Source organism: Typopeltis vanoorti, chromosome 18 (genome assembly GCF_054136105.1).
Source record: "Typopeltis vanoorti isolate ZY-2024b chromosome 18, IOZ_Tvanoo_1.0, whole genome shotgun sequence".
Classification (NCBI taxonomy): domain Eukaryota; kingdom Metazoa; phylum Arthropoda; class Arachnida; order Uropygi; family Thelyphonidae; genus Typopeltis; species Typopeltis vanoorti.
In genome coordinates this window covers 28,836,514-28,849,244 of record NC_143566.1, presented here as the reverse complement: position 1 = coordinate 28,849,244, position 12,731 = coordinate 28,836,514, and the positions used below count along the sequence as shown (strand labels likewise).

The window sequence follows — 12,731 nt, the reverse complement described above, 5'->3', positions numbered from 1 at the left end:
CCATATGTTATTTGAGAAAATACAGAGAAAAATGTAAGAAAGTAAAAGTAAGAGTAGTGAATCCAAAGTGATGGGAAGAGTTTAAGAACATAGAAAAGTGGCAAAATGTTCAGAGATGATAAAGGTGACATGAAAAATGAAGGTACAACAAATATTTTAGATGTCTGGAGTAATTACTTTGAAACTCTGCTAAATGAAACAAGACAGAATGGTAATTGAAAAAAATTCAAGAGGATTATTATTATTAATAATATCTTACCTCCATGGAGTCAAAGGTCTCATCGCAGGAGTTCTATACTGTCTCATGCCAAATGATCATTGAACCATGCCTTGAACTTATTCACAGTTTCTCCACTTGCCACGCTTTTAGGCAATGCATTCCACTCACCAATCATCTCAATGCAAAGAACTTGCTTCTTACTCCCCTGCTCACATGATCCTCCTCTACCTCCTTCAAAATTTTTCCATTAATTGTATACTCTGCATACCAATCTTGCCTACCAAATTTCAAGATGTTGAACTTTGCAACATTAATAGTCCATTCAAATCCTCCTGCAAGGCCACAATATCTGTAACTAATCAATGACAGTAATATTGATAAAATTGTAAAATTATTCAGCAGGATTTGATACTGGTGAACTACGCTCTGACTGGATGAACTCAATCCTCACTGCATTGCCTAAAAATCTTAATACAAAAACTTGTGATGATTTTAGATTGATTAGCCTAATTGAGCTAGACACTCAAAATATTCCTAAAAATTATTCATAACAGAATATACTAAAATTGTGATGATTTCATTGGTGAAACTCAGTTTGGTTTCAGAAATGACCTTAGAACAAGAGAAGCACTTTTCTGCTTATTAATACAGAGATGCAGAGAACAACAAACTGACCTTTATATTCGTTTCATTGATTCTGAAAAGGCTTTTGATAAGGTCTAGGAAAGTAAACTCATAAACATCTTAGAACAACTAGGCTAGATGATAAGGTTGTTAGAATCATTAAAAACCTCTACTGGGGCAAGACTGCATCTATCCTAACAGACAACATCAGGACGAGCAATATCAAAATTGAAAGAGGAGTGAGACTCGGATGTGTACTATCTCAACTTCTGTTTAACATTTACTCAGAATATTTCTCAAGGCCTTAAAAGAAAGAAAGGAAGGAGCACTTATAAATGACCAATTAATAAATAACATGCTATGCAGATGATACTGCTTTAATTGCAACAAATATTCAAGATCTTCATCTACTCCAAGAATGTGTCAACAAAGAAAGCACAGAAATGGGTCTCAAAACTAACATAAAAAAACAATGAAAGTTTGGACTGTGCTTTGAAGATCAAGAATTGAAATTGCAAGACAATCTTTTATGAACATGAAACTCATTTTTTGTAACAACGACTTAAACACTGAAATTCCACTATAAATGAAGTGCTACATATGGTCAAGTTTACTTATGGAATTGAAACATGGATGTTAAATGCAAATACAATAAAAAAACTGGAAGCCTTTAAAATTTGAAATATTTAGAAAGCTGTTCAAGATCTCATGGACATCAGAGGTGAGCAATTAAATGGTACTGAGAAGAATAATATCGAGAATCAATATTGTGAAAAGAAAAACTGCCTACTTAGCACATCTAACGAGAAACCATAAATATAACATTCTCCAAGTAATGCTAGAAGGTGAAAAAGAGAAAACCTGGAAGAAGTAAATATCATAGCTAGACAATATAAAAAAATTGGACTAAACTGAACACAGAGCTCTTAATCAAAGCCACTAAAGACAGAAATAAATTTGCAAAGGTGGTTTGCTGAACTCCATTAGGAAATAGCACTTAAAGAAGAAGATGAAAGTTTTAAGAGCACATCATCTTAATTTCAAAAGCAGAAGCACTCATCTTAATTTCCCCAACGCAATTAATTGTAGGATAACTTTGAATACTTTAATTTATCGATTAATTGTAACCAAAAATCTGTAGAATGGGGGACAATGTGTTTGTTTTAAGATATATTAGAAAACAATAATGAAGGGGAATGCTATATTTGGTTGGTATGTTTGAATTACTCAAAGGTGTTATTTGGAAGATGAGGATAAGGCTTACTTCCTTTAACTACAATCATACAATCCATAAAAGATCTGCAGAAAATGGGACATTCAGCACATTGTCAACACTGTTTCCCATTGTAAATATGGGCAAAAAAGTTAAAAATTATAGAAAATTATATATTAAAACTTATCTATATTGGTGTCCTAAATGTGTCAGTTCACACTACTGCAAGCAAAACAGATGAAACTCAAAAAACAAAAACAGCAACTCATGACAAATGACAATGTTTAATTGGATTGGTTGACACAATAACCATTCACAGCCACTGATTTCTGGGTGCTATTGTCTCAGTGCACACCCTTCCTCACCACTCATAACTGCCACTGGAACGCTAAGAATTTGACCCTCTGTGCTATCTATATGTCTGTTTAAAGGGCTCAAAGGTGTCCGTATTTGTGACTGCACACCCATGCTGTTAACGCGAATGTGATGCAATGTTTATGTGGCGAAAAATGTCCTCTTCATGAAGGGGAGTGTTTAACAGAAATAAATGAAAAATGTAATATTGGTGATATTGCTATTTCATGGGTGTGCACCACACATCTAGCACATCTTGAATATACGCTCCTGATCATCACGCACACCGCTGATATATTTATATTCTTAATTGGTTTAAAATATTTGTTTTGATATTTTTCTCATATTTAATGTGGTTATTATGTCTTTTAACCATATTCTGCATATTCTGTCAAATGCTTTTGCGAAATCAATAAAACATATGTAAGGAGATTTATTGTATTCTAATGATATCTTGATTATTTGCAATAATATAAACACTGCATCTGTTGTTGATCTATTTTTTCTATATCCTTTTTTACCATCAGGTGAATTCAATCAAATTATTTGTTATATTCACAATTATTTTTGTGCATAATTTTAATGTAACGCAAAGCAGATTTATTCCTCTGTAAAAGAGCTTAACAATCCCAACCTTTATGAATTTGTTCATCCCCTTTCTTAAATGTTGGTGTTGTTATGCTCTTTTGCCAATCATTTAGCATGTTTGTTTCTTTAAATTCTGTATTTAGAATATCACATAGTTCTTTTGCTAATTGTTTTCCTCCATATTTTAATAGTTCATTCTGTATCTTATCTTTCCAGATGATTTTCTGTTTTCAAGTTCTTTAAGAGTTTCTTCAACATCTGTTTCTGTTATTTCAAAAGTTACATTATCCTCTTCATAAACATCATTATCTTTGATTATATTATCTTTATTCTTTTCTGTGTACAGATTTTGGAAATAATCTTTCCATTTATCCAGTGCATGCATGGTCAGAAAGTTGAATTTTGGATGATTAGAGTGGAGTTCTTATAGTACATATCTCTAAAAAGAGAAATAAAATTGTATGTCAGAGTTATGGAGGAATTTCCCTGCTGAATTCAAGGTAAGATATATGCAAGCATACGTGAGAGAAAGCTAAGAAAAATCATTGAAGAGAAACTTGGAGAACAAGCTGTTATCAGGGAATGATTAGATTTTCACTTCAACACAACATGGAATGAGAGAGAGAGAAATTAGTCAAAATGCTAAACTAACTGTATACCAGATAGTGCTTAATCCAATTTTAAGTGATGAATCTGAGAGATAGATAGAAATTGAAGTTGTTTGAAGACTACAGACCATAGATATGAGAAGAGTTCTGGGAAAAATTAATGGAGTAAACATATGGCATCATTGATAAAATCATGTTAAAAATAAAGATACTAGGAAAAAAACTTGACATTTCTAGCACTCAGGAATGTGTGAGTAGTGCTAATCTCAGGTGGATTTGGTCACTTAAACAGAATGGGAGAGGAAAGTTAGCAAAGCAGGTGTTTGATGGCAGGAAAAAGACCCAAATGAAGATCAAGATCTGGATGGTTTGATGCAGTCAGAAGTGCTTTAGAAAACCAAAATTTAAGATTTGATAGTATTGGAGTCCTGACAAAGAAGTCTAATTTGGGGAAAAAATTGTTAATAAGAAGTTAGTAATAATGTAAACTTTTCTTGTAGTACCATCATAGTATTCTCTACATCCCATGAGGATGCATATCAGGAATTTAATAATGATGATAATTGTTTTTATTATTATTTATATAAGATGCTCTTTTGCATTTATCTAAACAAAATATTCATATATATATCATATTTGGGGAATTATGCAAATATAGTAATAGGAACGACAAGTTTGGCAAGTTCGCGTATTGGTGAAGCAACACGAGCATGACTTATGAGACTTAAATGGCTGCTATGTTTGTATGCCAGTGTAAAGGGTATTAGAAATAATGATGATGAGTCTGTGGCAATGATCAAGTGTGCATTGCCACAGATTATTGGCATTTCCAAAATTTGGCTAAATGAGATGATATGTGGACAGGAATAGGAATGGAAGGATATAGAAACTCCTCCAGGAGGATTTAAAAAAGAGGTATGGGAAAGTGTTACTAATGATAGCAGATATGCCTGCTTAGGATGGAGTTTAAAAAAATTGATAGTACATGTGATGGCTTTGAAACTGTTTCATATATAGTTCAGTGAATATAAACGGCAATATTTTATAATGTTTAGACAAATTGAATAGGTAGGTAAGAAGAGAATGATTGTAATGGGAATTATTATTATTATTATTATTATTATTATTATTATTATTCAGGCCTCCATGGAGTCAAAAGACTCATCGTGGGAGGTCCTTCCTAAGAACATAGTCTGTCAAGACTCATCGAGGGGAGGTTCCCCCCAAGAAACACAAAGTCTATCATACCACTCCTTAAACTCATTGACCATTCCTGCCCTCACCACTCTATCAGGCAATGCATTCAATTGTTCAACCACCTTCCATGCAAAGAAACCACTCCTCACCCTCTTGCTCACAGTTTCCTTTCATAACTTCCAGGGATGGCCTCTTGTCATCACTCCTTCCCGCTGTTCAACCAAGTGAAAGAACTCCCCAGTGTCAACCCTGTAACCACCTCTCAACAGTTTAAAAGTCTCAATCATATCACCTCTCCTTCTTCTATCCGCCAAACTCTGCAGTCCACATTCCCTCAGCCGATTCTCATAACTATCCTTGTACAGTCCTGAGACCATCTTTGTCATCTGTCTTTGTATCTTTTCCACAGTTAATTTATCCCCTTCAAATCCTGGGGACCAAATCTGAGAACAATAATCCAAGTGTGGTCTGATCAGAGACTTATACAACGGAATGATAACTCTCTTATCTCTGCAGGTCAGTGTCCTTCTCATAATTGCAGCAATCCTCTGTGTTACCTTCACCACCTTTGCAATATGTCCCCTAAACTTCAGGTTTCTATCAATCATCAACCCCAGATCTCTTGTCTCCCCAACTTCCTCCAGTATAACTCCTCCCATAGAGCATGCAGCATCCTATCGATGTTTCCCAAACCTCAACACCTTACATTTTGTTGCATTAAACCGACAACCCCCATTCATTTGCCCATCTATCTAGCTTATTCAAATCCTCTTGCAGGGCTACCACATCTTCACTATTACTAATAATCCTTCCCAGCTTTGCATCATCTGCAAACAACTGAATATCCCCTTGCAATCCACTGGCAATGTCATTGATATGAAGGTTAAACAATATAGGTCCTAGTACTGAGCCCTGTGGGACCCCACTTGTAACCTTCTGTCTCTTTGAAACTGCTCCACCATACACAACTCTCTGATACCTATCAGACAGCCAATCCTGAATCCAGTTGACCAATCTGACATCTAGACCCATGTGTTGCAACTTAAATATCAGCTTATCATGTGGCACCCTGTCAAATGCCTTTGCTAAGTCTAAGAAAATGGCAGTATATGCCTTTCCCTCATCTAATGCTCTTGTAACTTTATTATAAAAGGCTAGCATATTGCTAAAACAAGAGCACCCTTTCACAAATCCATGTTGACTCTCACAGATAACATTACTCTCATCTGCCCAGTGCTGTATACGGTCCCTCACTACTTTCTCCAAGATCTTAACGACTACTGATGACACACAGACTGGTCTATAATTAGACACTTCCAGTCTGTTACCACCCTTATGCAATGGCACTATCTTACCTTCCTTCCATTCCCTGGGCACCTTTGCCGAAGCCAGACTTTCATTGAAAAGCCAGGTTAAAGGCACTGTCAGTTCCCTAGCACATTCTCTCAAAACTCGTGGTGAAATACCATCCAGTCCCAAAGCTTTATTGACATCCAGAGTTCTCAGTATCTGAAACACACTCTCCTCCTGTACCTCTAAACCTTGAACCTGTCCTATCCCTCTAGCATTAAAACTGACTCCACCAGGATGAAATACTCCAATAAAGTGGTCATTGAACAATTCCACTATGTCCTCTGCATCAGTCACTCTATTCCCATTTTTATCCCACAATATTATTCTTTCACAGTCATTTCTCCTCCTACTGGCCACATATCTAAAAAATTCCCTAGGATTTTCTTTGGATCTTAGGGCCAATCTCCTCTCATATTCCAGTTTCGCTTTCCTTACCACACTAGTCACTCTTCTGGCCCGTGTCTTATATTCTTCATGCATCCTCTCTTCACCTGTCTCCTTATATATCTTCCATAGCCTCTTTTTCACATGCAATTCTTGTTTAATATTGTTTGTCATCCACTTTACTCCGAATTGTGTCCTCTTCTTCACTCGTGGTATACAACTTACCATTGCTGCTAACAAATATTCTTTCACAATGTCCCATGCATTGACGATATCCCGGCCTTCCAATTCCTTCCTCCATGAAACTTCCCGAAGTGGACGTCTAAGACTATTATAATCAACTGCATTATAATTCCACATAAGTTCCCGTCTCTTTGATACTCCTGCATGTCTATTCATTTTCCAAGTCAAAACCATATGGTCACTCTCTCCAGCAAGGTGGGAGAGATGTCATCTCAGTTATTATCAACTCTTCTGATGCTATAACCAAATCTAAAACTCTTGAACCTCTTGTTCCCTCTGTTACATGTTGCCTAAGACATTTGTCCCTCAAGAATTCTAGAAATTCCATTCCACTATTGGTACATGCATCTTCCTCTCTCCAATTTATAATTATAGATATATCAAGTGAAAGAAGGTATAGCATTTGGAAACAAAAAGAGAATGAATTTCTAGAGTTTCTGAAGAATAACTACCTTAAGCAGCATGTGACTGAGACTTCATAAGATGTGACGTTAGATTTGGTGATACCTCACAGAATGTAGTTTTGAATGTTGTATCAGCACTACCATTCATAACTGTTGTGACAACAAGTTTTAAAAGAGGTATACCATGAGTAGACATATCAATACAAAATTAATAATGGAAAAAACTCACGTACAAAGATTATTTAATAGTGTAATTTTCGCCTGTGTGTCACAGGCATCTTCAGTACATTAAGCTCAAATTAAACAATAACTGACAATTCCAAAAAGTGCCACCTAAGTAGCTGGTGTAAGATAAGTAAAAAGGTCAATAACTTTCCTAAAAATAAAAAAAAATAAAAATAAAAAAAATAATAATAATAATAAATAAAAAAAAATCAATACAATAATCTTTCCTAACTTTTTGAAAGTTTATTTTTCACTTGGTTAGAGTATAATAAATTTAGTTTAATCCTTTATTAGGTAGAGATGACCTGCTAATGCTTCTGCCTGGTATCTCCACTTGGGCCTGGCCACCACTGAAGAGACCTCAATAAAGGTCGAAACTAGTCTGGGTTGTGGCCCTTCCCTTAATGCATAACATTAGACATATCCACAAGGAGATGTGTTTTGCATTATGGAAGATACTGAGATAGGAGTGTTGGTAGCTTGCTCCACCTTTGCAAGGAGTGTACTGGTGTTGTACCACCTTACCCCAGTCCTGAAGATACTTTCAGGTGCAAACTTTGTTTGCTCACACTTGGATAAAGGATTAAACTAAATTTATTAATTCCTAACTTTTTATTGTATTGATTTTTTTTTTATTATTATTTTTTCATTTTTATTTATTTTTATTTTTAGGAAAGTTATTGACCTTTTTAGTTATCTTACACCAGGTGGTGCATTTTGGAATTGTCAGTTATTGTTTAATTTGAGCTTAATGTACTGAAGATGCCTGTGACACACAGGCGAAAATTACACTATTAAATAATCTTTGTATGTGAGTTTTTTTCCGTTATTAATTTTGTATCGTTGTGACAACAGTTATGAGGTACTTGACAAAGGTAAGTCAGTAGGAAGTAAGTTGTGAAGATTTCAGTCTAAAAGATTTTGTGGAACTACCAGATGTGGGAACTTCATAGAATTATGGGTGAGCTGCTAGTAGAAAAAAAAAAAAAAAAAAGTTGATAGAGCATGGGAATTGATTTTTTCACCTGACTCTTGATGTACATATCTGAAGTGTATTAACTAACTCACATACTCTGTGAACCTCTTTTTTTTTATCATTTCACATTCCACAATAGAGGCAGATGGAATATCAGCCCGTTTGCTAAAGGAACGTTCATCTAAATTGGCTAGACCTTTCACATGTTTGTATAACTTGAGTCTCAGCTCAGGAATGATACCACAGGAATGGAAGGAATTATGATAGTTCCATTGTACAAGGGTGGTACAAAAACTGATTTGTTTAACTGCCGACCTATCAGTATCTTTGTTATGGTGGTGAAGATTATAGAGAAATTGGTAAGAACTCGCTTACAGAAATGGGTAGAGCTATACTCTGCAAGGAACAGCATGGGTTTACTAAAGGAAGTCATGCTTTAGCAATTTGTTCATATTTTATAACAATGTTACAGCCAAGTTGAATAAAGGGAATGGATACACTATGATAATGTTGGATTTTTCTAAGGCATTTGATAGGATACCACACGAAAGGCTGTTGCATAAACAGCCTTTCGTGTGGAGAATATGGGATTGGAATATAAACTCTTGACTTGAATCAGTGGATGGTTGACAGACAGATATCAAAAAGTGGTATACAGTAGTTGAAGATCTGTCATATTTAAGTTGACCAGTGGTGTATCTCGAGGTTCTGCCTTTGGGGAATTATTGTTCAATTTTTACATTAATGACATCAAGCAGGGTCTAACATCAGATGTGCAATTGTTTGCTGATGATGCAAAGATAGACAGGGAAATCAAGGATGCTACTGATATTCAGCATTTACAAAATGATTTGAATAGGCTGGAAATTTGGACAAACGAAAATGGCTTCAGTTTAATGTTAGTAAGCATAAAGCTATACACTTTACACTTGAAAGGCTATTGAGATTTCCAGGGGCATATTATATTAGCGGGGTTATGCTACAAGAAGCTGAGGAGACAAGGGATCTTGACGTATTGGTGGATAGAAATTTTTGTTTGCTATGTGATCTTTGATTGAAGTTCAGAGGTCACATATCATCGCAATTATTTCAACATCACAATTATCAGAGGATAATTGCGATGTTGAAGTGAACCTTGACATCTAAGAATAAAGAAGTCATTTTGCCTCTTTATAAGAATTTGATAAGACCACACCTGGATTATTGTGTTCTGATTTGGTCTCCTGGATACCAAGAGGATAAAAAAGCTGTGGAAAGAGTGCAAAGAAGAATTACAAAGATTATATCCAGATTATGGGATTTAGGTTATAAGGACAGATTGAGAGTATGTGGATTACAGACTCTGGTTAACAGGAGAAAGTAGGAGATATGATAGAGGTCTATAAACTTTTGAATTAGTGTTATAGGATATTATTATTTTATTATTATTATTATTATTTTGTGATACCTCCAAGGAGTCCCAAGCCTCATTGAGGAAGGACACCTACTCTGCAACTCTCCTTCTCCACCACTATATCAAACCTCTACTGCCGTCATCATCATCTACATCAATGCCATCTACTGCTCACCACCACCACCACCACTAGTATTTTTTGTCTGTAAATTGCATGTGTTCTGAAGGGCCAATTTTTCTGTATGCAAGATGATAAAGCTGAGTTTCCGGGAGAAAAACTCTGCTATCTCCATATGAGATCAGCTTCACCTTCAATCGAAAAAAATCCATATAAAGATTTCTCCTGTCATGATGAGAATCGAACTTAGGCCTTTTCCATTCAAAGGGTGCAACCGTCGTTCTTCCAATTGCGCTACAGAGGCGCTTATATCATCTGATGAAATTTTTCATTATATGGAAGGTGGGGAGAGAACACAGGGGCATCCATGGAAGTCTTGTTCACAGTCAAGAAAGGGGTAAGGGCTAGCCGTTTCTCTTGCAGAGCAGTGAGTGGAATAGTTTGCCTTTAGAGGTAGTAAGTGCATCTGGTGTGTGAATTTAAGGGAAGGTAATGAGAGCTGGTTTGGGTGATTTATAGCCTTCAGCAATGAGTCCTTGACTTCCTGGAGGTCTCAGATGATGATAATAATAATAATAATAATACTTATAAAAGTTGAATGTGGAATTTTCCCATAATCACTTGTCTGGTAGTCCCACACATAATATTTTAAGGAAGGTATAAATGAAATGTCTGAATAGTAAAATTAGACAACATCATGGAAAAAAAAGTTGTTTTGGAAGAGTGATAGATAAGATACTAGATAAGAATCAGATATGTGACATATATGTGGTTGTGGAGAGGGTTCAGAGGAGAGCGACTAAGTTGGTGAGTGATATAACAAATGCTCCCTACATTGATAGATTGAGAGCTTGTGGATTGCAGAGGTTAGTTGATAGGCAGAGAAGAGGGGGTATGATAGAAACATTTAAATTACTAAAAGGTTTTTATAAGATTGGTGCAGGGAAAATGTTTCAGCTGTGTGATAGTGATGGAAGAAAAGAGGTCATCCCTGGAAATTAAGGAAAAGTGTGGTTAACAAGGGTGTGAGAACGAGGTTTTTCGCCTAGAGGGTGGTGAATGAGTGGAATGCATTGCCCGACTCAGTTGTGAGTTCTTCGTCTGTAAATGAATTCAAGAAGAGATATGATAGATATTGTTTTGATAGTTTGGGTCTCCCGCGATGAGTCTACTGACCCCATGGAGATACCCATAGTAGTAGTAGTAATAATAATAATAATAATATAAAATGCAGGCTAAGGCATGGTAAGGAAAAAAATATGACAGTAAATTGAGCAGTCAGGTAATCCAAGGGAGTTCTTAAACTGTATGGTGAGCATGAAAAGAATAATTTGAGGAAGGTAATGCCCATGAATTGTTGCTTATTCTAGGTGATGTGCAGAAGAGTTGATTGTAGTCTTCTCCTAAAAGGTGATATTGGCAAAGAAGCACCTCTGTGGAGAATATAACTGGATTATGTAATGAGCAAATTATTCTTAATAAGAAATTATATTTTTGTTTTCATCCTCTATTAAAGTGTGAGAAAAAAAAATTGCATGTGAAGTATTCAATGAACATTTTATCAGCGTATTTCATACTGGTGCGAATGATGCTGTGCAATACTTGGAAGGAAGGCAAATACTGCAGAGACTAGAAGTGAATGAACCAGAGATGTATGAGATGTTGAGTAGGCTAGATGTTACTAAGACTGCAGGGTTAGATTATATATTGTCATATATAGGTAATGCGCAAATGAGTTCACTGTGCTCTTGTCCTGGTTGTTAAATGAATTTGGCAATATGGAGGAGAAAAGACAAAGTACTGCCACTGCACATGAAGTGCTAGTGCAAAGGCACAAAAGTTTAGGATCATGGATGACAAATGCCCTAAGTTCAAATGGCACATTACAAGAGTTAAAATGATCCACATAACCCATTACTACTGTAATAAGGAGGTGGGTGTACTACTGGATATTAAGCAGTAATCAGGCTACCCCTGGACTGTTGTGTGGATTTGGTTTCCATTATGATGAAGAACTCTTCAGAGAATTCAGTACCAAAAGTAATATTAGGATTTTTGGTATGTTGGTTATAGGAAGTGTTTGAGAAAATGTGAATTTGCTGGACAGGCAGGTAGAAAAGAGGTATAGTGATGAGGGAGTTTTACTAGAATAATACAAAAGAGGATTACTTAAATAAAAGAGCCAATAGGCTTCACTTCGGCGATGTAACATTATTTAAATGAAGGGGGATATTAAATCCCACATTATTTCAAAGCCGAATAAGAAACTCAATGATTGGAATCAAAGAGTTTCATGTCGAATATAGTAAATAAACTATAAAAATTTCGGCAGATTGTAGCATAAGCTAAAGCACATAGTCCAACACTAGGGCAACTCATTGAAAAGGTGAGTAAAGTTCTGATCACTATTCTTAGTATTACCCCTAATGTAAAACACATCTCCTAGGAGATGTATGATGTTATACATTATTGTGGAAGGTCACTACTCGGAAATAATGTGGGATTTAATATCCCCTTCATTTAAATAATGTTACATCGCTGAAGTGAAGCCTATTGGCTCTTTTATTTAAGTAATTTATGGGTGCACCTTTTTTGACAACTCGATAGCAAAGTATATGAGTTCTTTTCGCTATAACTTCAGTATTACCTGGTCTACCTACTCATTGATGAGACCTCAATAAGGGTCGAAACCAGTCTGGGTAGTGACCTTCCACCATAATGCATAACATCATACATCTCCTAGGAGATGTGTTTTACATTATGGGTAATACTAAGAATAGTGATTAGAACTTTACCCACCTTTGCAATGAGTTGCCCTAGTATTGGACTAT

The 12,731-nt window shown here is 35.7% G+C and overlaps 1 protein-coding gene across 1 annotated transcript in view; it reads left to right on the top strand.

Annotated features, from left to right (window-relative positions):
• LOC150096574 (uncharacterized) overlaps positions 1-12,731 on the top strand; it is a 109,781-nt gene that overhangs the window by 44,427 nt on the left and 52,623 nt on the right. The gene's annotated exons all lie outside the window — the stretch shown is intronic.